This window comes from Sturnus vulgaris, chromosome 6 (genome assembly GCF_052056855.1).
Source record: "Sturnus vulgaris isolate bStuVul1 chromosome 6, bStuVul1.hap1, whole genome shotgun sequence".
NCBI classification, from domain to species: domain Eukaryota; kingdom Metazoa; phylum Chordata; class Aves; order Passeriformes; family Sturnidae; genus Sturnus; species Sturnus vulgaris.
Window position 1 is genome coordinate 20,584,170 of NC_142248.1, and position 27,533 is coordinate 20,611,702.

The 27,533-nt window shown below is 35.2% G+C and overlaps 1 long non-coding RNA gene across 1 annotated transcript; it reads right to left on the minus strand.

Annotated features, from left to right (window-relative positions):
• Positions 1-175: 175 nt before the first annotated feature.
• LOC148223348 (uncharacterized) lies at positions 176-26,477 on the minus strand. Its single transcript, XR_015804560.1, has 3 exons — positions 25,732-26,477; positions 21,223-21,330; positions 176-10,592 (listed from the first exon to the last, which is right to left on the minus strand). It is a non-coding gene; the product is annotated as an uncharacterized LOC148223348 (long non-coding RNA).
• Between the last annotated feature and the right edge of the window lie 1,056 nt (positions 26,478-27,533).

Sequence of the window (27,533 nt, forward strand, 5' to 3'; positions counted from 1 at the left end):
CACATAAACACACATATATGTATTGATAACAAAGCTATATCTTCAGGAAACAAAATACATGCAGCTCTTCATCATACAAAGACACCTTACATATACAATATTAAATCATCCCAATACTTTATCCAAAGCAATGACCTAAGGTTGTTTATTTAAAAAAAATAGAAAGCAAACATCATTGCTGTGTGCAAAAACCTTTATTTGATTTAAGGATCATCTCAATTCTAATTAAATGGTACTGAAACAATTAAGAATATCTCATTAAAATAATGCTATAAAAGTTGGTTCTACTGGGAGTAAAGATGCATTTGGATAATTTAAAATCACATCTCTGTCTGTTTTCCAAGGCTTTAGAAAAGATTTTGTAGTGTTCATGGATCAAGAAAACAACTTGATGTTAAACATATGTCACTGTAACAGCACAAAAAGTTCAAGGTGAATCTTTCACAGTGAACACTTCCATGATAGCATGGTTTAAAAAAAATCTTGTCATCTCTAAGAAAAATTGGTAACATTTTCAAATCACTCAGTATCATCAGAACCCTTGGTTTTGCCCAGCTGTCTTGAAAGCAATTTATTCTCTCAAACCCTTCAACTGACATGTCTGGAAGATCATTACCAACTTTAAATTCAAATTAAACAAGACTGTTTCCTTTTAATAAATGTCAGTAAAGAAGGTTCAGGCATCCCCACAGATTATTCATTTGGTTTCCATATCATTCTGCCCTTAGTCTGAAATTTTGAGGCCTAGTTCCAAAATGCTGTGTTCAGTTGTGTTAGGATAAATATGAAATGTGTGGGGTTTTTCATTATAAAGTCAACAAAACTATAGTGATGTGGTATTATCTCAAAGTAATCCGTGAGCACTCAGTTGATGAAAAATATTGAAAAATATTGACAATTCATGGCAAATTCTGTGTGTTCTTAAAAACACTGTAATTTTGGTATGTGCTTTTATTCTAAAGTGAATTTAAGCAAACAAACAAACAAACAAAAAGTCTTTCCAGGAGAATCACAAGTAACAGAGTATACATTTTAATTAATATAACTTGTTCTTCTTCTTTTTGTCTTGCTTTGAGATTGGGAGGTTTTTTTAGTAATTGTTTGTAGGGGGCAATAGGTGTTAAAGTTCTTTCACACATCAGTCAAAACATAGGTGAGTTAAAGAGAGCACAGTTCTATAACACAAGCTGGAGAGTGTTTGATGCCTGCCAATTTTGATATAAGTCATCAGAAATGCCCTTCAAAAATCATATTCTTAGACTTGCAACTGACTGAACCAGTTCTTGAAATCAAAAAGAAATGCTGTATTTCAGAGTAGAAAGGGCATAAGTCCTAGTGGTTTGAACTCTTAAATACCTCCTTTTAATAACCTCCTTCACTATTCTCCAGTCAGTTTTTATGAGCTGAATAAAACAGTGCTAGCCTCAGCCCATAAATAAGAGCTAAGGTTTAAGAATTGTTTTTCTTTAACCCTGAAATACAGTCTACTTAATTATGATCATCACTGTGCTTTTTCCTTTAAAAGAAAATATTGACCTTTCTTGTAGCTGACACAGGCAGAGCTTGGGTGCCTGTAGTGGCAGCTCTGGGGCACACAGAATTCAAAGGACCACAGATCAGAATTCATTGAGAGGGGAAAAAAAAGAGCAAAATTAAACATGAAATGCAGAGATCTTCCCAAAGTCCTGACAATGTTGCATTCACACTGTGATGTGGGAGACCTAGCCACAGGTGACAGAAGCTAACCTTGGTCCCCTACAATAGCTGGTTTATAATAGGGGTGATGCCCTCAATCTCAGAGGCAGGGATTTGTGTAGCATCACTCGCAAGCACTCTCTGGGAGCAAGCGTGCTGTACTACTCTGATCTTTCAGAAAAGTAAAAACTCCTGCAGAGGTAAGACTAGCTTGAACAATCCAGTTAAACGTATGTAAGGCTAGGAAGGAGAATTAATTGAGACAGGATGGCAGTCTAGAATGCAGTGGTCAGAAAATGAATGGTGCTAAGGAGATCAGTGAAATGCTCCATGCTTTGAAAAGAAACTTGCCCAAATATCCCTTCCAAATCCTCCTTTACCAGAAACACGACTTAAAAAAAAAATAAAGAGACAGCAATCGTTTTAAAAGAGCTCCTCAATCTAATTTCTTTTAAGATCATCTATACTCTGCTGGAAGATTTTGTAAATCAAGTTCACAGAGGAGAAAAACACACAGATATTAATTTAACTAAAGCAATTCTTGTATCGTCTTCCTTCAAAAAGTGAGAAGTTTTAGACATCTCTTTAAAGGAAAATATCATTCTGTGCAAGTAGTCCACAAATTTTTTAAGTGTATGCTTTTTACTCTGCAGAGGTCTCTTAGACACTGGAGTATCTGCAATAAATAATTTTTAAAAGATTTTAATATCAGCTCAGTTATGTTGTTTGCACCCTGACCAGCAAATATCCACGCAGTCACAAAGACGTGACATTACACACTCAGGAAATGGGAATGGGCAGCTGGATACAGTGGAACACAATGTTCAAGGCCAGGTTGGATGGGGCTTTGAAAAACCTGGTACAGTGAAGTGTCCCTCCCCACGGCAGAGGGGCTGGAACTAAATGATATTTAAGGTACCTTTCAAACCAGACCATTCTATGATTCTATGATTGTCTTAAGCTCTTAGCACTGAGTTTGTGTAATGAAATCTGTAAAGTAGGAATAAAACCTAGGAGACAATTTACAACACAGATCAGCTTCTTCATCTGATGAAAATCACTCTAACTCCAGGTCACCAAAGGCTTCGAATAATTTTGCACCAGATGCTAAGTTGATAAAGCTTATTCTGCTGTATAAATTAACAATTTATTTTGAGAGCTTACTCCGATAGATCTGAATTCTGACAGCAGGTAGAAAATACCACTGAACTGAGAGCTTGCCTGATAAATTCTGAACTGGTCAAGTTACAATGCATGGTAAGACATAAAAATGACTTGAAGTTGCAACATTCTAAAGTAAATTCTTCAACTCCTAATATTTTTAGAGGATGTAGGAAAGCTATGCCTCCTTTTTAGCTATTTTGATGAAACCAAGTAGCTCCATTTTAATCACAGTACAAGCCCTTTGTTAAAATAAGGCAAAGAGTTTTCCTGTTTATTGCACATCTGTTCCTGGTTTTCTTATTTAGTACTAGAATATAAAGTGTTTTAAGTTTTAGGGTTTATGATTAAGGAAACATTTTCTTTTAAAAATATAATTGCAAGATAGCAAATTCTTATGTTCAGCTATTCAATCTCAGAATCTCTAATCCATTTTTGCTATCTTCACCAGTTATGCTTGCTTTACTTCAGGATAAGGTTTAATTAAGTACTCACAATATTTGCTGTAAAAATATTCCATAATTTCTGTGATGGCTAAAATAAGATTATAGTCATCCAACCTGTATTTCAGTGAAATGTTTAATTATCTCTGTACAAACAGTTGAATTCATTAAATATACTTTCCAATGAAGATAACAAGCATTAATTCAGGATATTTACAACCAAGGGGAATCATATTAAGTGCAGATGTTAATTTACCGTAACAAGACAGGTCTACTGCTAACTACTTCTTCTTTTAAAAAGAAAAACATTTGAAATAATTATTTTAACTGCAGGTGTTGGTAATGGCTCAGCAGGAACAAAAGTATTTAAAACCCATCCTATCTTTCAGCTGTGTTTGCAACCGCAGCTTTATTCATTCCATCAATAGAAAAAACATTACTAAAAGCAGCTTGTTTATACCCTCATCACCAACAGAAAGGCATAATTTGGGGCCCATGGCCCTGAAGTGTGCTTATTGTTCTGACTCAAAAGCCTTTCAAATATTCTGATTGAGATGACCATAGCCAAAAAGCTATGGACAAAGAAAAAAATATTTTTTGTTTGTTTACTAGTTCTTTATATTATCCACTCACTTATATTGTGTTCTGACACCCTAAAAATTATCAATTCTAATTCATTGATTTTTATGCTGGGTTTGGCTTCAATTTCATTCTGATTAATATGAAAATGAATTTGTTAGTCTCATGCTTCTCCTACCTGAATGCTAGCTGGAAAATGCACAGAACCATTTCATCCCAGTCATCACAACTGAGAGATTCCTCTGAAGAAAGAACAAAGAACTTGCAAAAATTTTTTTTTTTCATTTTTTTTCTGAAGAAAACCAATATGGAACCTCAATAACATTCTTTAAATTATTTACAATAAAAGATTTAGCATTGGTAAGGTAAAGATTAATTCTCATACAAAATAAAACTTTTAACTTGGAGAGTGTTTTCTAATTAGAAAATGTATTTCTGCACAATTTCAGACTGTCATGCTAATCAAAGTAGCAATCTACTTAACCATTACATCCAATGATGAAAGAATGTTTATAAATATAAATTTAAATGTATAGGAAGGTTAGGAAATACACTCACAGTATTATTTGCATATTGCCTTATTTTACCTCCCCAAGAAAATGGATTATTGCTTAAAGTAAGTCTCAAGATTCAAAACCACACAATAATTACAGAAAATGTTGAGATGAAAAGCAAGTGCTTTTAATCAGATTATTCTTGATTATTACAGGCTTCAGAAAATGGGGCTGATAATTGCTCATATATGTATATGTCTCCTTAAAAGGTATAAGGTTTGTCTGAGCATACTATAAAACATGTTAAAAAAAAGTGGTCACAGTGGAGCAAACCAAAATCAACAAATTTAATGCAAGATCTATCAATTTTTTTCCTAACCTCAATTTGCCATAAAGCTCAAGCCATCCAATGCCAACTGATGGATCCACTTTGAGGCTGATAGAATTGTAAAAGTTAAACACTGTACTCTGATAACATTTCATCAGCTGTCATAATAAAGTACAAAATTATAATCTCATGCTAAATAATAAATTGAAAAATAATCTGATTATTCAATTGACAAGATCTATAGAGAAAACACCTTGTATATTCTAGTTCTGGTTAAAGGAACATGAGAATTCCTCTCATACACCTTCATTTTATTTGGTGTGTGTCCACATGCTGGTCTGAGCTCTTTATGTTCTTTTCTAGTCCCACAATTACAAATAAAAGGGATTTGAATGGAAGGATTGCCATAACTATGAGAACCTAGAGATTTACTTGCATTTCTGATTCTTCAGTGACAGGTCTGCCATAGTCACACAGCATTTCTTGGGACTTTCCTTATAATGTATAAAATTAAGCTTTTAAGCATTCAAATTTCACATGTCAGTCTGATTGGACTTTTGCAGATGAGTAACACAAACCATAGACAGGAATCTTAATAAGGAAATATTTAAATAGTAAGAACAATGGAATTAATTATAATTTACTGGCATTTGTATTCTTGCACACTCGTATCTACAGAAAATTAATATCAGCATAGAAAATCAAAATCAGAGTTTTCATTATTAACATTTATATAACAAAGCCACCATTTGAAAATCTACGGATGCCTTTTCTGCTTCACACTTCATCATCAACAATGACACCAAATTAGAACTTCATTTGAAAACCCAGAAGTAGAACAGATTATAGTTTTTCTGCAGAATAATAGATCTACAGAATAAGACAGTACCAAAGGTAGAAAGTAATCGGGAGAAGATATGAGCTGGCAAAACAGAAACGGCGAGAAGATTTTTTAGCAACTTCAAAAATATTCTTTCCTCAAGAAAATACAAACCCACCACAATATCTGTCTTCTCTTTGCATTTTGCTGCCTAAAATCAGACTTTGATCTCTATCTCTTTTACCATATGCTTCTGCTCTCTATTGAGAAATACAGGGAAGCAGAATTAATTTCCAGTCCTGGCTGAACAAAATTCCCCTTAAAATGAGTGTGATATTCTGTGCATTGGGTATGCTTTGAGATGATTATTCTCACAGCTTATTGAAGTGATTAAAAAAAATTACTTCCTAACATTGCTATAGTATTTGAATTAATAACTTTGCTTGCTTTTCAGGATGTCAAATCCAAACAGAATAAATAATTATTTTTGGAGTCCACTCTATTCTGCAGCCCCTGTAGAACCTCCTGTTCTCTTTATGTTTCACTGTTAATGAAAAACAGGTATAATTTCTGCCCTGTATTCACACAGTGTAGAATTTTCATTCTCTCTTCAGTGGTCCTAGGTGTACTATTCTCTTTTCCCCAAAGCGATCAATGACTTGAATTAGGCAAAGTGGAATGCTACAGTAATCAGAATCTCAGCTACCTCCTGCTAACCTGGATGCATTCCTAAATAGCTCCCACTATGGGCTTCAATCACATCTTGCATACCCAAATCTGATAGCCTAATCTCGTAACAGGTGGACACATCTGTTCTACTCTGCCAAATCCAACTTAGGGTGATTGTGCTTTGAAATATTTGGATAGTTTTTCCAAAAACTATGCACATCTGTTATGGTTCAGTTAAATAAAAAGTGACATTTTTAAATTTTTCAGTGATTGTACATGTGTACATGTTTTAAAATGCCCTTCAAATGTTTTAAAATATCTTTATGTTTCATGACCTATGGTTTTGTTTTAGCCACTGAGTAGGTTATCCTCTTTATTTTAAGAAACTAATAAGTACAGATAGAAATAATAAATGAGAAATACTCATCTGCTAACAAGCAGAGAAATCACCCATCATATGAGAAGGTTCATACTATAAACAGAATAGCTAATATGCTTGAATATTGAGACTTCTAGAAAGGATTTCTTTTTAAAGTTATACCTAATATGATGAATAGGCAATTGTCCCATGTATTTTAAATTTTTCTGAAATATATGATAGGTAGAGAAACATGGCTAGATAAAGAAACAAGGGATGGATAGGAGTAGAACAGAAGCAGCAGAGAATATGAAGAGTGACTTACAGGGTTTCCATCACATTCTTCAGGGAGAACAGATATTTTTACCCAGAAATATTTTAAGAAATATAGCTGCATTTATTGGTGTGGGTTTTTTATTTATAATAACTGGAGAGGATTCAGTATTAGATCAAACACTCGACAATTCCATACTTCTTCCTATTAAAAAATATCAAAACCAGTTTGTGAGAGGAGTGTGAAGAGGCTGTAAAAACTGTGACCTGTGGGCTTTATCAGGCTGCAATTTGAAGTTTTTTAAGGGCATGAGTTTCATTCACCAAGACAGTTCTTACAGGTCAATTAATACTTTGGAGATCAGATAGAAGAGCAATTTAGTTGAGTGTTATATCAACCTCATATTTTAGGTGGACAAATAAAGAACTGCAAACTTAAAAGCCAATAGATTTATTAGTGCTTTACTCTGCAGGCACTTAAAACTTCTGTGCCCTTAGATCTTCAAGAATGAAAATTGTATTTGTCCAAGATTTGCTTTATTTTGGCAAGGTTAGGGGTCTGGTATTTAAATTCTATTCAACATTGCAAATAAAACTTTTCTTCATTTATATTATTAGGAGGGCCTTATCTGAAGTAAGTCTAGTAGATTTTGTCTGGCAAAACATAGCATATTTTAGGAAGTTTGCTCCTTCTAATACAAAATTTTGAAGATTTATCCACTATTACCTCCCAGGCACTTGAGGGACAAAGAGGTTTTCTCTTGTTGAGACAGCGCATAAAATAAAGATAATAACACCTATAATATTATTGTATAACTACTATTTGTGTAGTAAAGAGTTATAATACTAGTTAATATGATTAAATAAATATGTCTTCCTAAATTAAAAAAGCAAGGAGAATCAGGAGTATTCTTTATGCTGGGTGCAAGGGCTCTTGCCTGGGAAAACAGCATCTAGGTAGTGGCTTGTGCTTCAATGGATACAGGTACATAATTCTTTGCATAGCACGAAACATGCTGTTTTTTCCATAAGTTGAGCAGTCTCAATGTTACAAATTCATGCTAGTGGTTCCTCCTGCTCTTTCTAATTATTGTAGGCTAGAAGAAACTGCTCCAACAGAGCAGTCCTCAAAGGTACTCTTGTGAAAAGTGCACCAAAAGTTTTAATCTTGTCACACTAAGACTTCATGTTACACTTCTTACCTTTTAAGTGTCATATACTAGGGATTGCCTAGGAGACAGGCAGGCAGAATCACTAATGGACTGAGGAGGCTGGTATAATTCCTTATGAAAATAAAGAACTCTCATAGCCACATTCAAGAGCCATAGCTCAGACTGGTGGATATCAGAACAAAGGAGAAAACTTGAAATATTTTTACATCTAGAGATGTAATAAAGGAAGTAGATAAGGCAAGGACATAAGACATGCAAGACTGCTCACACTACACCCATTTCCTAAGAACTGTACTCAGCAGGTTTGCCTTTCTCTTAGGCAAATCATTGAACCATATATTTTATACCTCTTTTGGGTAGACCTGTCTAAGTAGCAAGGTGCTAGGAAAGTTCAGGCATAGCAACAAGGTCTTGCAGTCCTGTGGACAAGAGCCATCCTGTATGTCAGAATCTATATATTAAATCTAATATATCTCTAGATTTAAAGAACTATCTGCTTAGTAAATCTCTGTGTTAGAAAAAGAAATAATTTTTAACAGGATTTAAGTGTTCTAATGTAGCTGAGGATGCACATCTTTTTCATTCCTCAGTATTCAATCACATATGGCAGAAAATTCTGAATGTACTCCTAACCTAGCTTGGAAACCAAACTATCTGGAAACCAATATTCTAGGCATTAAAACAAAGGCAAACAAGGTTTTAGAAATTCTTTGCTCTGATTTACAGCAAAATCACAATCTTGGAAAAATTATTTTTCATAGTTTAAAAGAGCTGACTCTTATCAAGGTAAATGGATTTCATTTATAGTGTAATAAAGCAATCATCAGTGTTGTCTCAAATTCTAAGAGATATAAATTAGAATTCCAGGTACTTTTTAAACTCTTATTCTCAGGTAAACAGAAATCTTGGGAAGATGAGGGAAGAAAAAGGGGACATTTATGGGACTAATTTCATTTTTATTAGATTTTAAAATATTTGGTCCTTTTAAAAGGTTGGAGAGTCTTGCCAAAATCATTGTTTCTAACATTTCCTCAAAAACTTTTGATATTTGAATTACTTCAGACTTTGGAATGTGAAGCCTATTCAAAATGTCTTGTATAGTTTCAAGAGTTTCCTGTAGACCTCCAGAAGTTGACTAATGACTCTCACACAGGTAGCTAGACAACAAACTCCAACAACAAACAAATCATCAAGAGCTCTCTCTTCAAGCCACCTGGACTTTTGCCTGCTACTTCAGCCAAGTTAATCCATTACATTATCTATTCTGAAGACCTATATTCCAGAGGTACAGTTTTATAATGATAAACTAGGACTGAATGGATGCTGCACACGTCGAAGGAATCATGGACAGGCTGCTGTATGAGCACAAGAGCCCCTCGAAGGTTGAAGGGCTGAACCAGTTGGCTCCAGGTAGATGAAAAGATGTACCTGACTCCTTCACAATCAGATGGTTTCATGTGCAGGTTCAAAGACCATAATTTTGCATCAAGGCAGTTGTTTCCTCAGATGTTGTATTTTCGGCTGCTTGAAACATCTCCTCAGTTTTGAAGTGATAATTTCTAGTGTTTATATACATAGAATATAAGGCAATTATAAAACTGTTACTATATATTCCATTATACATTACATGGAGAAAACAAACCCTTTAAAAAGAAAAGCTTTTTCTAAATTGAATTGCATAAACCTAACATTCTGAAGAAGGAACATTCTAATAAAAAATAAAATTTTAAAAAATTAAGCATATGACCGAAGCACTTTTCAGTCTAAGTCTAAATTTTGTATATGACCCACACTCTACTACACATGAAAAAGAAATCTAACAGAAGAATTGTCTCCCAAAGTCCCAATCTCATTTGCCCCACAAGCCTTTTCACTTAGAGAGGCAGAAAAATACATATTAATATTTATGACTGGAGAAAGTTACAAGAGCATTCACATAACCTAGATTTGTCCTGAATGTCTGTTAGTATGTCATATGATATGAATGAATCACTACAAAGATCCCTTGAGAAAGTACTGGAGGAACATAACATAAAAGAAAATTAAGCAAATATTTAATTTTACTTTTTTTATTGCAGGGGGTATGTTGGTGTTAACACATATGTACATAGCTATATACATTAATATACAATACACGAAATATAATATTTACATTCCCTGTGATCTTTGACTAGATGGAAACATATATTTACCACGCAATAATATTTTTAAAGGCCAAGAAAGAAATCCTAGGACTTTATCTTCCATGAAAAGTATTTCCAATTACTGCTTTGAGACATCACTTGATATTAGAGTTGTGAAAATCCAGTACATATTCACTATCACAGATCATTATTTGACAGAGAGATATATCACTCCTATCTAATTCATATATTTAATTTTCTGAAAATCTAATAACTCCCAAAGCATTCCTTCTCTCTGATAGCATAATTTGTTGATATATAAGAGAAACAAAGAAAAATTTTTCTAGTTTCAGAAATTGATTAGAACCTTTCTTTCCACATTGTCCATCTGCATACAGAGATTTTTTCAATACAATTTAAATTTTTTCACTCTTCCTTCTGGAATCATGTCAAAGATTAGAGGGTATGTTTCCATACCTAAGATATAAAAGAAAAAATGCAATTAAAATTGGGCTCACATCCACCTTATAGAAAAATATAAAATCTTTTCTCTAACGTAAACTCTCACACACATATCTGTCATCACAAGAGCTAAGTACATTCACTAAAGCATAAGTGACTCCTTTCTCTTTTTAAAGAAAGAGATTCTTTCCATTTATTATGGAGAAAGAAACTCTGCTGGAACCGATCCCCAGTGTTGTATTAACTCAAGTTTCCCCATTGTATTTTAATACTCTAGCTTAGTATCAAAATGTTGAATTCCCAGTGACATCTCTGGTGTGGAGTATGTGGCACTTTTCATGTCACCAAATGGTTGTGAAGGTGAGAAGAAAGTTCATGACTACCCTGCAAGCTCTCCAAAAACCATCAGAAGCCTCCAATTTATCCACTATCTTTTGCCTCCCCTGCCAAGGTCAAAGTTCCACCGTGTCAAAATTACCCAAGAAATGCCTACAGCTTTGCACAAAGCCTGCATCTCAGCACCTCTGGAAGCAAAACATTTTTTCCAACTGTGATTTCTTTAACATCTTATTTTTATATGGAACCTGCTGCAGCCCAAAATATTAAAGAAGAGTGGGTAACCTACCTCTGCAAAGAGTTTTCTACAAGAATTTTAAGATTAAGAATGGTTAAAGGAAATTTAGCTCCTGATGTGAATACAATTATAGGTCTAATTTTGCTTTCCAAGCTTAGAATTTTATAATTCCATTTAATTCATTGTAATGATGATGAAATAAAATTGGACTAATAATACACTGGGGATGTTTGCACCAATGGAATCTCTCAATAGCAGTAAAGAGAAACAGGCAATTATTGTCTGGCTGTTTGGAAGAACAAGGAAGGCAGAGATATTTAGAATATATTAATAATACTGGAATTAAACCGGCAAAAAAACTTAAAGTCAGGCTTAATTTAAGGGAAAATACTATGAAGACTGTCAAATACCCTAACGAGGGAAATTAAACTGTCTTACGAGACTCTCTGATCAAAATCGGTACTGACTTTTTGTGTCCATTGTGGAAGATCAGCTTTAAAGACGTTCAGTAGCACATTGTGAGAGACTGGAATGTTAATGCTTATAGACTCAAACACACCCATCACCAGAGGCTGCAGCTAGTTGTTGAACAAGACTAGGAAAGAGACTAATAAGAGCCAAATCCTGTAAGGCAAGATAGTGTTTTTTATCCTGTCAAAGTCCTTAAACCAGTGACTCAGCTGTGAAAATTCCCCTCTGGGAAAGTACCAGGACATCCACATCTAGGCCTGCAGGTATTCATCGCTCCTGAGGAGGCACAATTGACTCAACTATGCTGTCATACAGGCAGCTGTAACATCTTAGAAAGTGTCATCAACTATTAAAGACTCCTAAAGTGCCCTGCAAATCATAGCATTACATCATTCAGTGTGAAACTCCCTGAGCCAGGAAAGGCTCTTAGGCATTCCCACTGAGCCTAAACACAATATTGACACACTGGACTTTGTGTTTTGTGGGCTTCCCCCACCCTGGACAGATCAAGATTGTGAACATCACTTTGACAAAACTGGTACCATCACTTCGACCACCAGACATAGCAATTGCAACAACCAAGTCCCATTGCTGGACACATAGATGGTGGCTATTTACCTTTTTACTCTTATTCTTTCTTTTCCTCTTAGTCTTTCTTTTTCTTTCTTTCTTTCTTTCTTTCTTTCTTTCTTTCTTTCTTTCTTTCTTTCTTTCTTTCTTTCTTTCTTTCTTTCTTTCTTTTCTTTCTTTTCTTTCTTTCTTTCTTTCTTTCTTTCTTTCTTTCTTTCTTTCTTTCTTTCTTTCTTTCTTTCTTTCTTTCTTTCTTTCTTTCTTTCTTTCTTTCTTTCTTTCTTTCTTTCTTTCTTTTCCCTTAATATATTTCCTTATGTTTCCTTATGTATTCTTTTATGCTTTTATGTTACAATACATATAAACACGAGTGGCTGCATACCTGCTTTCCTTTGCAACCAAGTTGTTCTAAAATAAACATATATACATTTATAAAATAAATTAATATGTTTCTAAAATAAACATATATGCATTTATATATACATTTATAAACATTGATCATTTCAAGTGTTCTTCCACTCTAAACAACCACAAGTAATCTATTAACAAGTACCTGGATTACTCTCACCTTCAAGTGTGGGTGGTAACACACATTTCTTGGCCTGGACTGGAAAATCTGATTATCTGTCTTAGAGCAGAGGTGGACATGAATGGCTTTTGATAATGAATAATGAATGAGGTTCTAAGTGAAGATGAGGTATTTCATCTGCAGGTGCTTCTTTAAACTCAGACTTGAAGATTAGTCAGTATTGACATGGCTTTGCCTTTTCAGCACCAGAATATTGTTCTCCAGTTCAGAATCCCTAGATGTTTGTCTTTTATCCAGCTGAGAATTAGATAACAAGGGAACAGAACTGAAAGGGTTACCTGGCCACTGCTCACTCAAACACATCTTCAGGCCTTCTCCAGCACAATAGGGAATAACCTCAGATCAGCAGAAACCGAAACTGACTCATTGTGCTGTATCTTTTCTATCTTTACTGTCTCAGAATCTTGGTAACTATTTGCTAATTTAATTTGTTGTGACTAATACATTGTTCCAGTGTTTCCTGCTGTTATAGTCTGCAGGAGAATTTAGTTATAATGATGGCTAAACTCAACAGCAAATTTTAACAGCAGGAATTATGGCACCATTATGCAGAAATGTCTAGGAAATTATGCAATTGTATCTACCACAATATAAATCTCAAATATATTAAACCTCTCTTTGTTTCTTTGAAACTGTTAGCCTGGGTGTCAGCCAAAATGCAAAATGTAAAATTCATAAACACTTTTTTTTTTAAATCCCATGGGCATTTCAGAAGACTGTTAGCTGAAACTCTAGATCTGTATCAACTCTGCTGATAGAAAAATTGTATTTGTTTACACAAGCTGGATGCTTATCGCATGCAATAAACAACATCCCAAATATGTTTCAAATGTCTTATAAAATATTATTAATAAGCAGATAATCCAAAGTGATTTATAAATGCATAAAAATATCAGATTAGCAAATATGAGAACATTTACAAAATGAACCAAAGAAGTAGCAAATGCTCATCAGACACTGAAAGGCACAAACAACTCTAACAAGCTTTCACTAAAAATGCATATGAATGCAAAAATAAAGAAAATAAAGGAACGTGGGACTGTAATTTGATAACACTGCAAGCATTATATTATGTGCTAAATAATTTGCCAAGCAAGTGACGCATGTTGCAAATAGCAAGAGACAAACTTCAAAAGCTTTTCCAGCCCTCTGCGTATAAAGCATCCTAGTCTTTAATCAACTCTCTTCTACTCACTTTCCCTAATTTCCTTATCCTAAACTATTCCACGCTTTACTAATCCCTACAGCTTGAATTCCCCGGGTTTTTTTCAACCCCAAGTTTGTTCCACTGCCCTATTCCCCTTCCAGCTCCACCACTCCTTTCATCTTTTCAAATATTCTTACTATAGGTCTTGACCAGAGTCTGCAATGACATTTCATAGGACCTGCAATGACATTTCATAGGCTCCAAGAGGCAGGTGTTGCAAAGTTCAACTCTATGGAGTTCTCATACTGCCATCATCAAAATGCACTATATGTCCCACAGCACGTGAGGGAATGATTCTTTCCATCAGATCTACTGTGACAACTTTTTCCCTTTTCTTCTTCATATTTTATCACCACCTGGTGGCAGAACCTCAAAACACTGCTCTGAGACATCATGGATTCTACAGAGCTGCCAGTGCTGTGAATTGGTTGGGAGCTGCATATCATCCCTGATTTACTTGTGGTTCTTCTACTGCTGGCATATATTGCAGATACAAGTAACATCACTTTCCAGAAGAACTATCAACATCTAGTTCTATATTTTATCTAATCTAACACATTCCAGTGAGGATCAGTTCTGTTCTTCTCCAAAACAGCAGAATTAAAGGAATACAACCATGTATTAAACACCACAACCTTTGCTACACTCTTCCAAGTTTTCCACATTTATAGTACAGTAGCTCGATCCCCAGCAGAACATGATTTGACTATCGCCTCTTCTTCCAACCGAATCTTTTTCAACTACTGGCAGTATGAAAAGAGCTGTGTGCAATATGAAAAACCTGTGTGCAGAGAGGCAAAAATAAGGAAACCAAAAGGAGCTATGTTGTTTGAAGGATGGGACAGTTGTGATAGAAATAAAATGTCTATTGTTGAAAAGAGATGCGTGAATAAGAGATAAAGTGTAAGATTAAGTACAGATAGTTCAATCTTGTTTTTATAGGTTTGTACCAGACGTGTGTGAGAGCAGCTAGTCAAAAAAACATATTTCCACAAATTAGTCTGTGTTTCAGCATTGTGGCCTTTGACTTCAATCACATTCCAGGTGGCTTTCCAGCATGAGAATCAAGATATGTTGTTAATTTCAAATCATTTCTGTGGTGTTATTTAGATACTGTTTTTGTGCTTTCATTGGTTAGAAAATAGTGAGTACAGCACTTATCTGGATAGTTGAAATTTAAACCTGTGAAACTATTTCTTCACAAATCTATGCATTTGACATTTCTGAAAAAAAAAGAAAAAGCAGATTTTATTAACTTTTTCACTAAGTTACATATTAGTAGTATCTCCAAGGACTCATTATGGGCTCTTGTCTGCACTCAAAATAGAAACAAGCATGTTTTCTTACAGAAATACCACACTTGTACCATCTCCTGCAGAGACAATTATAAACTACCATAATGATTTATTGCAACAATGGTAATTTCTAATTTAGATTAGAACTATTTTTTTTAAATAGTATAAAAATTATAAAGGTAATTCAAAGTTCTCCACTGTCAAAGATTCTGTTGCCTGAATTTGTGAAGATCAGTCTTATTTACTTATTTACTTATTTACTTATTTACTTATTTACTTATTAATTATTAAGATCAGTCATTAGGAATAAGTCTTAGAAATACGGGGCTTTATCTGTGTCTGTGCATTTACCTTTTAAATAAACTTAACTCTGGAAATAACTAGGGCTTGGAAACAATTATAAAAACCATAAAAGTCTCATTTCAAGAAACTTTATTTAAATCCAAATACATAGTATGTTAGAAACTGTAGTATAGCCTATCAGCTCTGTCTATAAAGATTTGTCTCATGTCAAGTTTCTGCTCTCCCTCAGAAACTTGATAAATTGAGTGAGTAGAGAGAATATCAAGAAAAGAAAACTGAGTCTTACAGGGTAGCAACTGCACAGTTAACAATAGGAATAAAGAATAATATTTATCATAAATTTAAAACGTATTTGGAAAGAAAATACGACTCAATATGAAAATAAGCCCTCATATGCTAGTCTGTATGGTGAATTAAAATTGAAACATGTAAGGTCTTGATTAGATAAGAGACATTGTCATCCTCTGTTTTTCCTTGATGCTTGTTGGATTATTGTTTGGTTATTTTTTTCTAAAAAGAAGGTCATGTAGTTATTGTACATGACTTTTCATTGCCCCTTTGAGATTTTCTGGATATGAATAACTTATTATTTAAAATTTCACATCATTGGCATATTGCTTCTGAGGAATCATATCAATTTCACATTCATTTTTAATTCTGTCATGTCCTTTTTTAAATTACAAAAAATCAGCTTTTATACTACATTATTATTTATCTATTTTTATGTTTCAATCAGAGGAGGACAAGTACATTTCTTGAAGTAAGAAAATAAGTCTTATTATTTATTATATTCTCATTTATTATTATTCATAGACAAATCTAGCACTTTCTGAAGACCTCTCACAGACAATATAAAGATAAGGAAATAAAACTGTATGAAAGACCCAACAAGACCATCTAATTTTATGTAATTTTGAAAAGCAAAGGCTGTCAAACAGGCAAGAGTAAGATCTCAATCTATAAACACTTTCTTCAAAACTAATGAAGGAAAGGAATTAACTTTTACAGATGTAAAGAGTAATTCTCCCCACTGAAGGAATCACTGGATGAAATTCTATGGCCTGTCTTACTCATGAGGTCAGAGTAAAAGTTTATCACAAAGCCTTCCTGGTCTTCAGCCTGTAAATCAGACTACCTAAAGATGAAAGTTCAAATATATTATTATACCTAAGGAGAAAACAGTTTAACTGAGATTTAAAAGGAAAAACTTCTTAATAATAAGAGTCTGGATATCCATGTTTTTCACAATGCCTATCCTTCCTCCTTACTAATATTCAAGTTGAAAGTAATTGCATGCCCCACCTTTAGCAATTTAGAATTACAAACCATCAAAAAAAGGTTAGATTTCGAGGTTAGTGAGTATATTGCATGGATAACACTGCAGAATGCAAAGGTCAGACTAGCTGACCCAATGGACTTTTTTCTCTGCTTGTAATATCTGTGATTCACTGACATGGCATTCTTCCAAAGACACTTCAACAACTCTTCATTCTTTGCCTCCATACATATAACCCAAAAGGAAGGCAGTGATGTGACAATCCCAACTACAGAAAGAAGAAAATTCAGAAATTTGCACATGTGGAAAATGACAATACATATTTAAGTTCTAAATCATGGAACATAATTTGAAAAATGCAAATATGTGCTCGCTGAGATTAATAGAAGTAGGTAACTGGATACTTTTGAAAATCTGCATCTTAACATCTATAAATACTCCTGTTAATCCACTACTTAGAATTTGGGGTTTTCCCTGTATAAGGACCTGAGCCTCTCTGGATGGTTTTCAGGTAAAATAAAATGAAATTCAAATGGATGGGTGCGTGCATGTGCATGCAATGTTTCTGATTTGAGAAAATAGCAGTATAGAGGGATTATATTAATAATAGCTGTGCTTGAAATATTCTCAATTCATGGATATAAGAGTTAAGCAAGTTAACAGTAAGTAAGGAACAGTTAAGCAAGGAACTAAAACGTTTCCCTTAGGTACATATCACTCTTCAAAACAGCCACAGAAACACAGCCTTACTGATCTTAACACTTAGCAGTTTGCTGAAAGAGAGGAGTAAATTTAAGAGTTATGCAAAAGAACTCCAACACTCAGTGTAGTTGTTGCACTGAACACACAAATATACTTCCTTCACGATGAGAAGTACCAGTGTTGTGGAAAATGCAACTGCCCAGGCTTCAATTGTTGCACACCTTTATCATGTTATTGTCTCAATCTTACAGTCTCATCTGAAGTACAAGGCAATCATCTTTTTAAATTTAATTTTTAAAATATACAAAAAATTAGCCTTTATACTACCTTATTATTTATCTAATTTTATGTTTAGACCAGAGGAAGTACATTTCCTGAAGTAAGAAGTCTTATTATTAATTGGTTGAGCATTTCATATGCAAAGCAAAGGAAAAAGAGACGTCTCCACATTCTTTCATTTTCAGCAGGATAATCTCATGTTTCTCAAGGTGCTTTTTACAGGCTAGTTTTCAGGGTTCCTAAAAAAAACATTCTCTACAATTCACAATTTCTTCTCAGCTTGATGTTCAGTCTGCATTTGCCCTTTCCCACATTGCTTGCACCAACAGCTACTACCCTTTCCTCTCAACAAAAGAGCTTCGTAGATGATTTTTTGCCTGAGGAAGTTGCACGTTCTTCCCTTTGGGTAACCTGCAATGCAGTGGGACGCACTGCAGCCTTTTTCTGTTAGAACAGACTTTTTTTTTTTTTTTTTACTGTAATGCTTTCCCTTTCTTCATGCAACCCTATCCATAGCAGGGAACAAGAGTGGCTAGGAAGCATCTAGTCTGATATTTTGCTTTTGCCTGGCTGCTTGTAATGTCTGCCTGATTCTGTACTGCACGTTGATAACACTCTTTAAGATTAGTGTTTTGCATTGTGGGATATAGCACTTTACTATGTAAATTCAGTCTACTTTAAGATTTTAGTCTTTTAAAAACTATTCAATTTTTGTAAAACATGTTGTTTTGGATTTTTAGTTGGGAACAAATTTGCTATAATTTGACCAGCAGATGTAAGTCCACTTAGAGGTCAGCAACTCGTTAAATTCTCTGAAAGGTCTTATCTTGTACATGTTCCAAGAGCTCTCTTAGAAAATACTGACTCCAGACACAAATCATAAGTTTATTTTGGATTTTACTTAAAACATATCTGGAAATTATGTCAACCTTTACAAAATAATAATATTGTAGGGAGCTTGTTTAGAAAGGGGGAAAATTACTCCATTGCTCCCTTGAGCTGCAGGGAAAATATCTTACAGCCACATTTCCCATTTCCCTGGGAAGGCTGTCCCTAGGTTATAGAGTTCACTTTTGCAAAAAAGACTGACCATCCCTTTACCCCTCCTGACTGAGACTGTGCCAAAAAATGCATAAAGATCATGGTGATGGACAGAAACAAGAGGAAGACAAAATGTGTTTCTGCAAGGTAATGTTTAGCCTAGTGGTCAGTGGTGGAAGAATAAAAACTAAGGTCTCGAGGTACATTTCCTATGTAACAAAACATATATGCTAGGAGCAAGCATCAGAATAAAGGTACCTCTACTCCAGCATTAATAAGAACTTAGCTTACAGAGCCCTGTTTCCACTTCAACTTTTTTTACCAAAGTGCAAAGGTGACATATTACTTTGTTATCTTTCTCCACAGGTATTGAGCTGAAAGGGAGTAGGCTGATCATGAGGATCAGACTTTGGCATACATATTAAAAATCAAAATGATCATGAATCAAAATAAGTGTTTACTTTGTCCCAATACCTGCAAATATCCAGTGTAACTTAAATTGGAGACAATTACTGGGCACTGAACCCAAACTTTATTTCCCCTAAGTGGAAGATTTCAGCTTTCATTTTATAATTTTCCCTTGTGGTTGAGTGAACATAGATGACTTCTACAGCTGCTGTGGAGGACTCTTCCCCATGACTGAAGAGGAAAACACCACCTGGTTTTCACACCAAGTGAGAACACTCTCTGTGGAGACATCTTTTATCATTGTCTTTCTGCCACAACATTTTTCCTGTATTATTTAAGTTCTGACTGTATCAGGTCATCAGCTGTGCAGTCATTTGTCAGAAAGCTGGCTTTAACTAATCAAATACAAAAGATTACAGCCCCAACGTTAGGGAATATCAGTGCAGGAAATCTGCTCAGTGCCACCTGTTCTCCTACAGCCATGTATCTCTGTAATACACCATTGTCATTGCTAGGAGCAAGCCATAAGCTTTGTACTGAATTCGCACTCCCTCAGGACAGAAGTTTGCCAGGCTTACCCTGTCCAAGCTTTTCTGACCTGCCTGCAGGTTTTGTTTTACTTGGTGTCCTGGTTTCACTGGGGGTAGGGCTAATTTTCTTCTTAGTATCTGATACAATGCTGTGATTTGGATTCAGTATGAGGACAATGTTGATAACATATTGTTGTTTTAGTTGGTAAATAATGCTTACCCAAAGTCAAGGATTTTTCAGCTTCCCATGCTGTCATTTAAGAAGGTGCACAAGGAGCTGGGAGGGAGCATGGCCACGACAGCTGACCCAAACTGGCTAAAGAGATATTCCATACCACAGATTATACCCACTATATAAACTGGGGAGAATTGGCCAGGAAGTGCTGATCACTGCTTCAGGACAGGGCCAGCCTTGGTCATTGGATGGTGAGCAATTGTACTGTGCATCACTTGTTTTTGAATTTTACTCATCTCTCTCCCTCTTCTTTTCATTATTATTATTATCATAATTTACTTAATTTCAGATATTAATTTAAATTTATTACAATTATTAAATTATTCTTATTGCAACCCATGGGTTTTATGTCAGGTGGGGGAGAAGGAGTAGTGAGCAAGCAGCTTCAAGGTAGTTAGTTGTCATCAGGGGTTACATCAAGACGCTTTAGCAGTAAGAGCAGTATTTTTAATTGTCTAGTCTCTATAGCTAATTTGTTTATTTTTGTATGATATCACCATAGCTTTACAAACCTAGCATAATAATGTAACATAGGAAATACAAGCCTGCCATGCAGAGATCTTGTGAGGCAAAGACAAAGAATGTGGTGTGGAGGAGAACACGCCTGGGAAGTAAAAAGAAGGGGCACAGACTGGTTTTGGAGACTGCACAGCTGTAAACAATTCCACAGTAGTCCACTAAAGAAATGCCACAGATGGCCAAAACTAAGCTTAGCATTAGCTGAGAATAAAAAGAATTATTATCTAAAATACATAAAAAGTACCAAGTATGGCAAATTGTGATTAGCATGGATCTGCAGACCAACAAAGAACCAAGATGTACAAGCATGTTAGCTAAAATATAAAACGATACAAGTGAATCCTTGAGTGAAGAAGAAATCATCATCATGAACATCACATCCTCCAGTGATGGACTTCAAGTCCTGACAACTCATTGGTAACCTCTTCACCAGAATGAAAACACTGACTTTAGGACCAGAGGAGCAGCAGAAAGGAGAGTATGACATCAGGAACGGGATAGAAACTAAGCGCATGTACAACAATTTAACTATTTTATTATCCCTGCTTTTATTGTAGTAGCTACATCTGGGCTAACTAATATTCAGTTCTTAAATGTCACTATCCAAAGCCTTTCTGGCTTTTTATGTATGTATGCATATGCCTACCTCAGGTGCGTTTTCTCTATGGCCATGAAAAGAGACTTTGAGCATAACATCATGGTTTCTGAGAGTTTGAGTCTCACTGGTACCACTGCCATGGGTTACACTAGTTTCCTGGAAAGAAATTCAAGTAAAACCAAGGAAACAAAACAAAAATCAAAATTATTTCCTACTGCAAAAACAAAAATTACGAATCAATATTAAAATTCAAGCACAACAGCCCAACACTGTTGAATTTGCACAGTAAATATTTTATTTCCTCCATTTTATATAAATCCTTCCATTCTCTGTTCAGTGTATATTTAAGTTTAAAAGATTCTTCAGTAAAAATATGCCACCTAACAAGTTAGTTTATTTTTTTGCACCAGAATATCCCTACCTGAATGGCAGTCCCACAAAATTGTGGGTTTGATACAAAACCAAGAAGGACTGAGGTTCTGAGAATTCTTCTGGAAATGTCATTGACAATGCAGTTGGAAGCACTTTATTCTGGGCCTAACGATCCAGAAAGAAATTCCACCCCAAAAAGTCCTCTGGTAACATTGATGTCACAACATGTGTGGCAGGACTGATGGAATGAAGCAATCCTTAGACTGGTTTAATCCTGCTGGGTAAACTTTCATCACTGTGAGCTGCAATCCAAAAGGAATTCAGGTACCAGAAAGACATGCAGTGCCATCCCTAGTTCTTTGTCAGAAATGAGAAGCTTCATTTTAAGCAGCATTCCAGAAATGTTTGAATAAAGCTGATGAAAACCCACGTAACAGTTAAGTGAAATGTCAGCCCTAAAACCAGTACGGTAACCTCAGATTTCTCAGTCCTTCCTTAGGATAAAAAAAGAATACAAGCCACTTTAAAATAATTCAGTTGTCAAGAAAAATAAGCCAACTTTTTTTTTTTTTTTGTCTTTGCATCTTCTGTCGTCATTTACATGAACATAGCATGGTGTAAAATCACTCCAAATGCTGAGGAAAAAGAGAATTTTGAATTGTAGCCTTGTTTGCTGATTTTTAATAGAACAAAAGTACATAACTGTCTCTAGAAAAGTAGTAAAATGCTTCAAAAACACACACATATATTCAGATACATAGTGAGGTGCTATCTATAATGTTAAGACTCTAGGACAGGCTTCAAAGGAGTGCAGGTTCCCCATATAAACAGTAGGGAAATTTAAAAACACCTGGTCCTTCTAAAGAGTGATTGAGAACATTTAAATTAAGCCAGCTTCTGCTTTATTTGTGCACATTTAATCACCTTTAAAAATATGTATCCCTGTCCTCCACAGAGGACATGTTACTGAGGTACCAAATGAAGATATGGTGACAAATTTTGACTGTAGGTATTGAAAATAATTCTCTCATTCTACCACCATAGTGTAAACAAACATTCAATTCACTCTGGATTAGAAGAAATTTTATACGTAGCATATTTTTTGTCTTTTAAGCACACAAGATGGAGATGGAAAATGCTTATAAATTCCCATCCTATATTACACAATGAACATTTAGCTGTTTCAAGCAGTGGAAGTTTATTATTTCCTTTGGAAGATGGCTTACCACATAAAGGTTTTTGCATAAAAGGAGATTTTAATTTCTGTTTTCCTATTTAATATAATTTTAATTTCTGTTTTCCTATTTAATATAATCACAAGAGATGTTCCTTTTTATCATGAAAAATAATTCCAGCAATATTTATTGTGCTAATGAGCCTATATTTTCAGAACTATATTTCCATGTATGCAACCACTTGTATCACTTATCACTTAGAAAAATTAAGGTTTTATGATTTTTCCTCATAAGTCAATTCCTTCTACCCACTGAACCAGCCTATTTGTTTTCCTTTCACCCATCTTAATATAAGCCAGTTTTTTTATTCTGTTATGGCATGTCCATCAGTCTACCTTTTGCTCAAAACACGTTGCCACGAGCACTTTGGACTCCTCCCCATTTGGTTTTCTCACATAAAGAAAAGTTGACTGCCTGTAAAAGGCAGGAGGACCTGTAAGCTGGAGTAAGTGATACGTGGTGGAGTGTCTGGTTATAGTCAATGTTTCTCATAACCTTTTCCAGACCATATGGTATCTACATAATCAGATGAAAATCCTTTCAATAAAGTAAAACAAAGTGCAAGAATCAGCCTTGGCTGTAATACTTACTTTAAGCCAGCTGCCTTTACCTCAGCTATCTCGACGTGCATGATAGCAATACATTCAGGTCTCCTGCTCTGCAGTGAGAGCATTGCTTTCCTTCCAGTTTTTGCACAGTTAACGTAGTACTTCCCCCTCCATCTTGTCCTACAGGGCAAGGCACTGATAAAGACTACATTTAATTTTGCTCTCTTATGAACACTATTCATAAAGAGATGCCCATGCCACTCAGCTAGGTAGTAATATGTAACTAATATGGTACATCAGGACTGCAATCTACTGTAGAGGGTACCAGATGGATAGCACATCAAGAATTACATTTAAGGATAGTACAGAAAATTCTACATTCCCAGAGATGCTTTCTCATATTATTACCAGTTCAGAATATCCAGAATATTAATTTAGTCTGCTTTTCCATCATTCCATCATTATGTTATGGATGATCAAATGTTTGCAGTATGACACTCCATGAAATAATGCAGACTCATTTAAAGCAATATGGGGAGATTGCCAACAAAATTATTTTCAACACAAGATATAAAAAAGGAATAGTCCTTTTTCTGCTACTATACTTGCTTTTAAAAAAAATCCCATTCCCTTATCAACTCAGAGTTTCACATGACTGAAATTAGCAGCATTAATCTTCCCTTCTGCAATAAAAAATGTGTATAAAAATTACACAGCAATACCTGTAACACCATCCAATTCAAATGCTAAACTAGACTCTCACACTGCTGCTTGGACACATTACTCTATCATGGCAAATTTGTCACTATAGGAAGAAAAACGCTTTTCTTTTGTTCCTTGACTCCTTTTTAAATCAGCTGAAGATCACATTATTTCTTCTCATTTTAAACACTGTGAGGAAAAGGGAAATGTAGGGTACAGGGAAATCAACAATTTTCTTTTTTTTGTTAAGGATGCATTAAAAGATTAGCAGCACTCAGGAGGAATAGCATGATGCTGTAAAATAGCCCTGTGTCCCGTATTTCAAAATGAAAAAGATTAATACAAATTCATTCTATTAGGTTAGCTTGCTTTTTCGTTCTCAGATACCAGCAGCTAGGATTTGCATAAAGTAGAAATTCACTTTTGCTTTGCCATATTATGATATTCTGTGCCTAACAAAGGCTGCCTACGTTTTCCAGGTCTTTTCGCCCTTCAAGTAAACTGTAATAAGCAATGGGAAGATGCTTAGAAGGGCCCCGCAGTAAAACACTGCTCTTCCTGAGACAGGAGGAGATTGCCATCTGCTGGTCTCTGGCCTCTACACCAAGTCAGGCAAAGGGTATTGAGTGAGGGTCTCTGCTGTGACTTTTTTTAAAATCAGATAATATTTTTCTCCTCCCCGTTCTTCATAAGCATATATTTGCATAAATAAGAATGTATTTGAAAATAAAGCCAGGCTATGTGGTCACCTGCTCCAATCTAGCTGTGCAGGATGTTGATGTGATAGATGGCATGTAGCATCCATTTGATGTAAATTTCTGCCATTTCAAAGACTAAATGGCAGTGGTGTAATAATAGAGAGATTATAGGTATAGCGATCCTGATACATACATACATCATACAACTCTGCCGAAATGTGATTCTTCTGAATGGCAAAAGAGGGCTGTTGTGTCAGTAGTTTTGGCAGAATATATTCATCCCTGCCAGCACAGCTGCCAGGTAACCTGTTCTCGTGCAATGATGCATTAAAACACCCATGACATCATGCTCCTGCATAATATATTCCTGCTTAAGCTCGCCTCTCTTTTGAGCGTCATGTCTTTTTTGCAGTGCTGTCAGGAAGGCATGGATGCCCAGTCCCTGTCTAGTTAAATTGCCCGTGTAAATTAGGATAATGCTAAAATACCGCACTGCGAGCAGGAGAAGCTGACACAGACGCACTCCGTCTCACCAGCCGCTGACCTCACATGAGCTAGGCAGGCAGCACAGCAGCTCCTGAACCGGCAGCACAATGGGCCATTGGCCCGGGAGAGAAGTGCCCAGCAGCTCTGCGGTGCTGCCTTGCTCCCGGCAGGGTTGCACACAGGCTGCACAAACAGAGACTGCCCCGTGCTAATGCAGCCCACTTCAGTGTCCTAGTCCAACAGAAAAAAAGCTTTGAGACAGCACAAAAGGCTTTTAAACTGGAATACAGAAGTATAGGTATAGATGACGCAGAAATATGAAAAAAACTATTTTGCATTATGAGAATCTAAGGAAGCAGGGCAAAAGAATACCTGGACACAGCACTTGACGGTATTCTGCAGTACTACCAATAAAAGCATGAATCTGGAAACAGCTAACAGGACTAAAACATCACTCCAACGTGCCCAGGAGCTTAACTCAGCACCCCCTGCAATCCAGCATGCTTTCCCGGTTACCTGTGATCTCAGTAAAGAAGTTGCTGAGCAGAAAAACAGGCTGAGAGAACTGAAAACCAGAAATGATTTCTTGACCATTCTGGTAGTTTAGATGTAAGGCAGTTAATCACTAAATGCAGTTCTCCCTGCATTACATTTCAGTTTAATAGGCGCACAAGCCTAGGGCAGCATCAATACTCCTCCATCTGTAAATGATGTGCGCATCTGTATAGCTGAAATTTCTGGTTTGGCTTTTTTTTTCTATCTGTGGCAGTACCTTTTGAGAGAGTAGACTCTGAAAAAACAGACATTTCCATGCAAATGTTAAAGGAAATATTTCACTGATATGAAAAATTGCTTAGAGCAATTACTTTCCTTGTTGTTCAACCACTGAGGAAAAAATGTAAGAAACTGAAATCCTGTTTTGAATGAAATTCCAATCCAGCTTCTATGATAGCTATGTTGCCTTCTCTTCCCTAATATATTGTTCAAAATTCTTAATGCTACAATGCACAGGAATTCATGTTTGCAGTCATTTCTCTATAACTATTCCATCTTTTTCCTAATCAGTATGCTGGATGACTGCATATTTAGTACAGATCCCTTACACTGATTCCTTCTTCCCAGATGAATTGTTTAACATTTTTCTACATTAAATTGCATTTTCTACCTGATAGTTCACTTAAATTTTCCAAAATCTTCTGTGTTTTGGTTTGTGTTTTACCACCTGTTCTATTTTTTTCAGAAAATAAAGAAAAAATAGACACAAAGTAGAGAAAAAAATTATAGAAAAAATATAAATAAATCCAATAGCAGCAACAATATATATTAAAAAATTCAGCTGTTTCCAACAGCTTCTGTGTCTTATCCATCCTTTTCCTCAGAAATAAGGTCAGAAATCTGGTTTTCATTCGAAACTGAAATGAATACTTTGAATTAAATTGTCTGTAATAATATCAGAGACAATTCTAAAATAATGTAGTCAGACATAAATTAAGTGAATGAATGTATATCTCTTGGGTTTGCAAATATGCATTTACAATCTAAAATAAAAAAGTAAGATCACTAAGGACCCATCTTTATGTAAATAATTTATAATTTTGGAATTTGTTTTGAAGGGCAACATGACAGTATTTTAAAATGTACGTCTGACTAATACTTGTATATTATAGTAACATTATAATATAGCAATACATCTATGATCAATCTGAATAACAGACAGAATAATAAGTCCTGCCTTTGCCTGATCCTGTATGTAGTATATTTGAAACATATATTATATTCTGGTGTCTTTTATCTGATTAGGCTGAGATTTATTAACCCATGTAATGCACTGTTCCTCTATGTGACTTTCAGTTGCAACAGTGCAAGGCCTGTTTCGACTACCCTCTCAATTTGTAATAATAGGGAAGCTTTCTTTTACTTAGAATTCATTAAAGGGCAGAAACCGAAAATTCTGTCTACAACAGTCACACACAAATTAAGGATTAAATTGCTTTATGGAAGACATATAGCTCCACCAACCAGACCAAGACCTCTGTAGCTCTGTTTTCAAATGGTGTTTCAAATTTTCATTCATCCAATTGCATTTTTCAATGTAGGTGACATTCACTTCTTTGCACCAAAGGGCTTTTTGGCCTTCTTAAAATTTAATAAAAGTATTACATGGCCTTCTCCATATGCCAAAACAGCCTGTAGCATGTTTTAACGACCCAATTTGCCTTCATGCCTTTACAAAGGCATCTGGTTCTCTTTGAATCTTGCTGGTTTCATTTCTTATCACTAAGTCTTCCCTACGAACATGTCATCACTGGCAAGTGTTG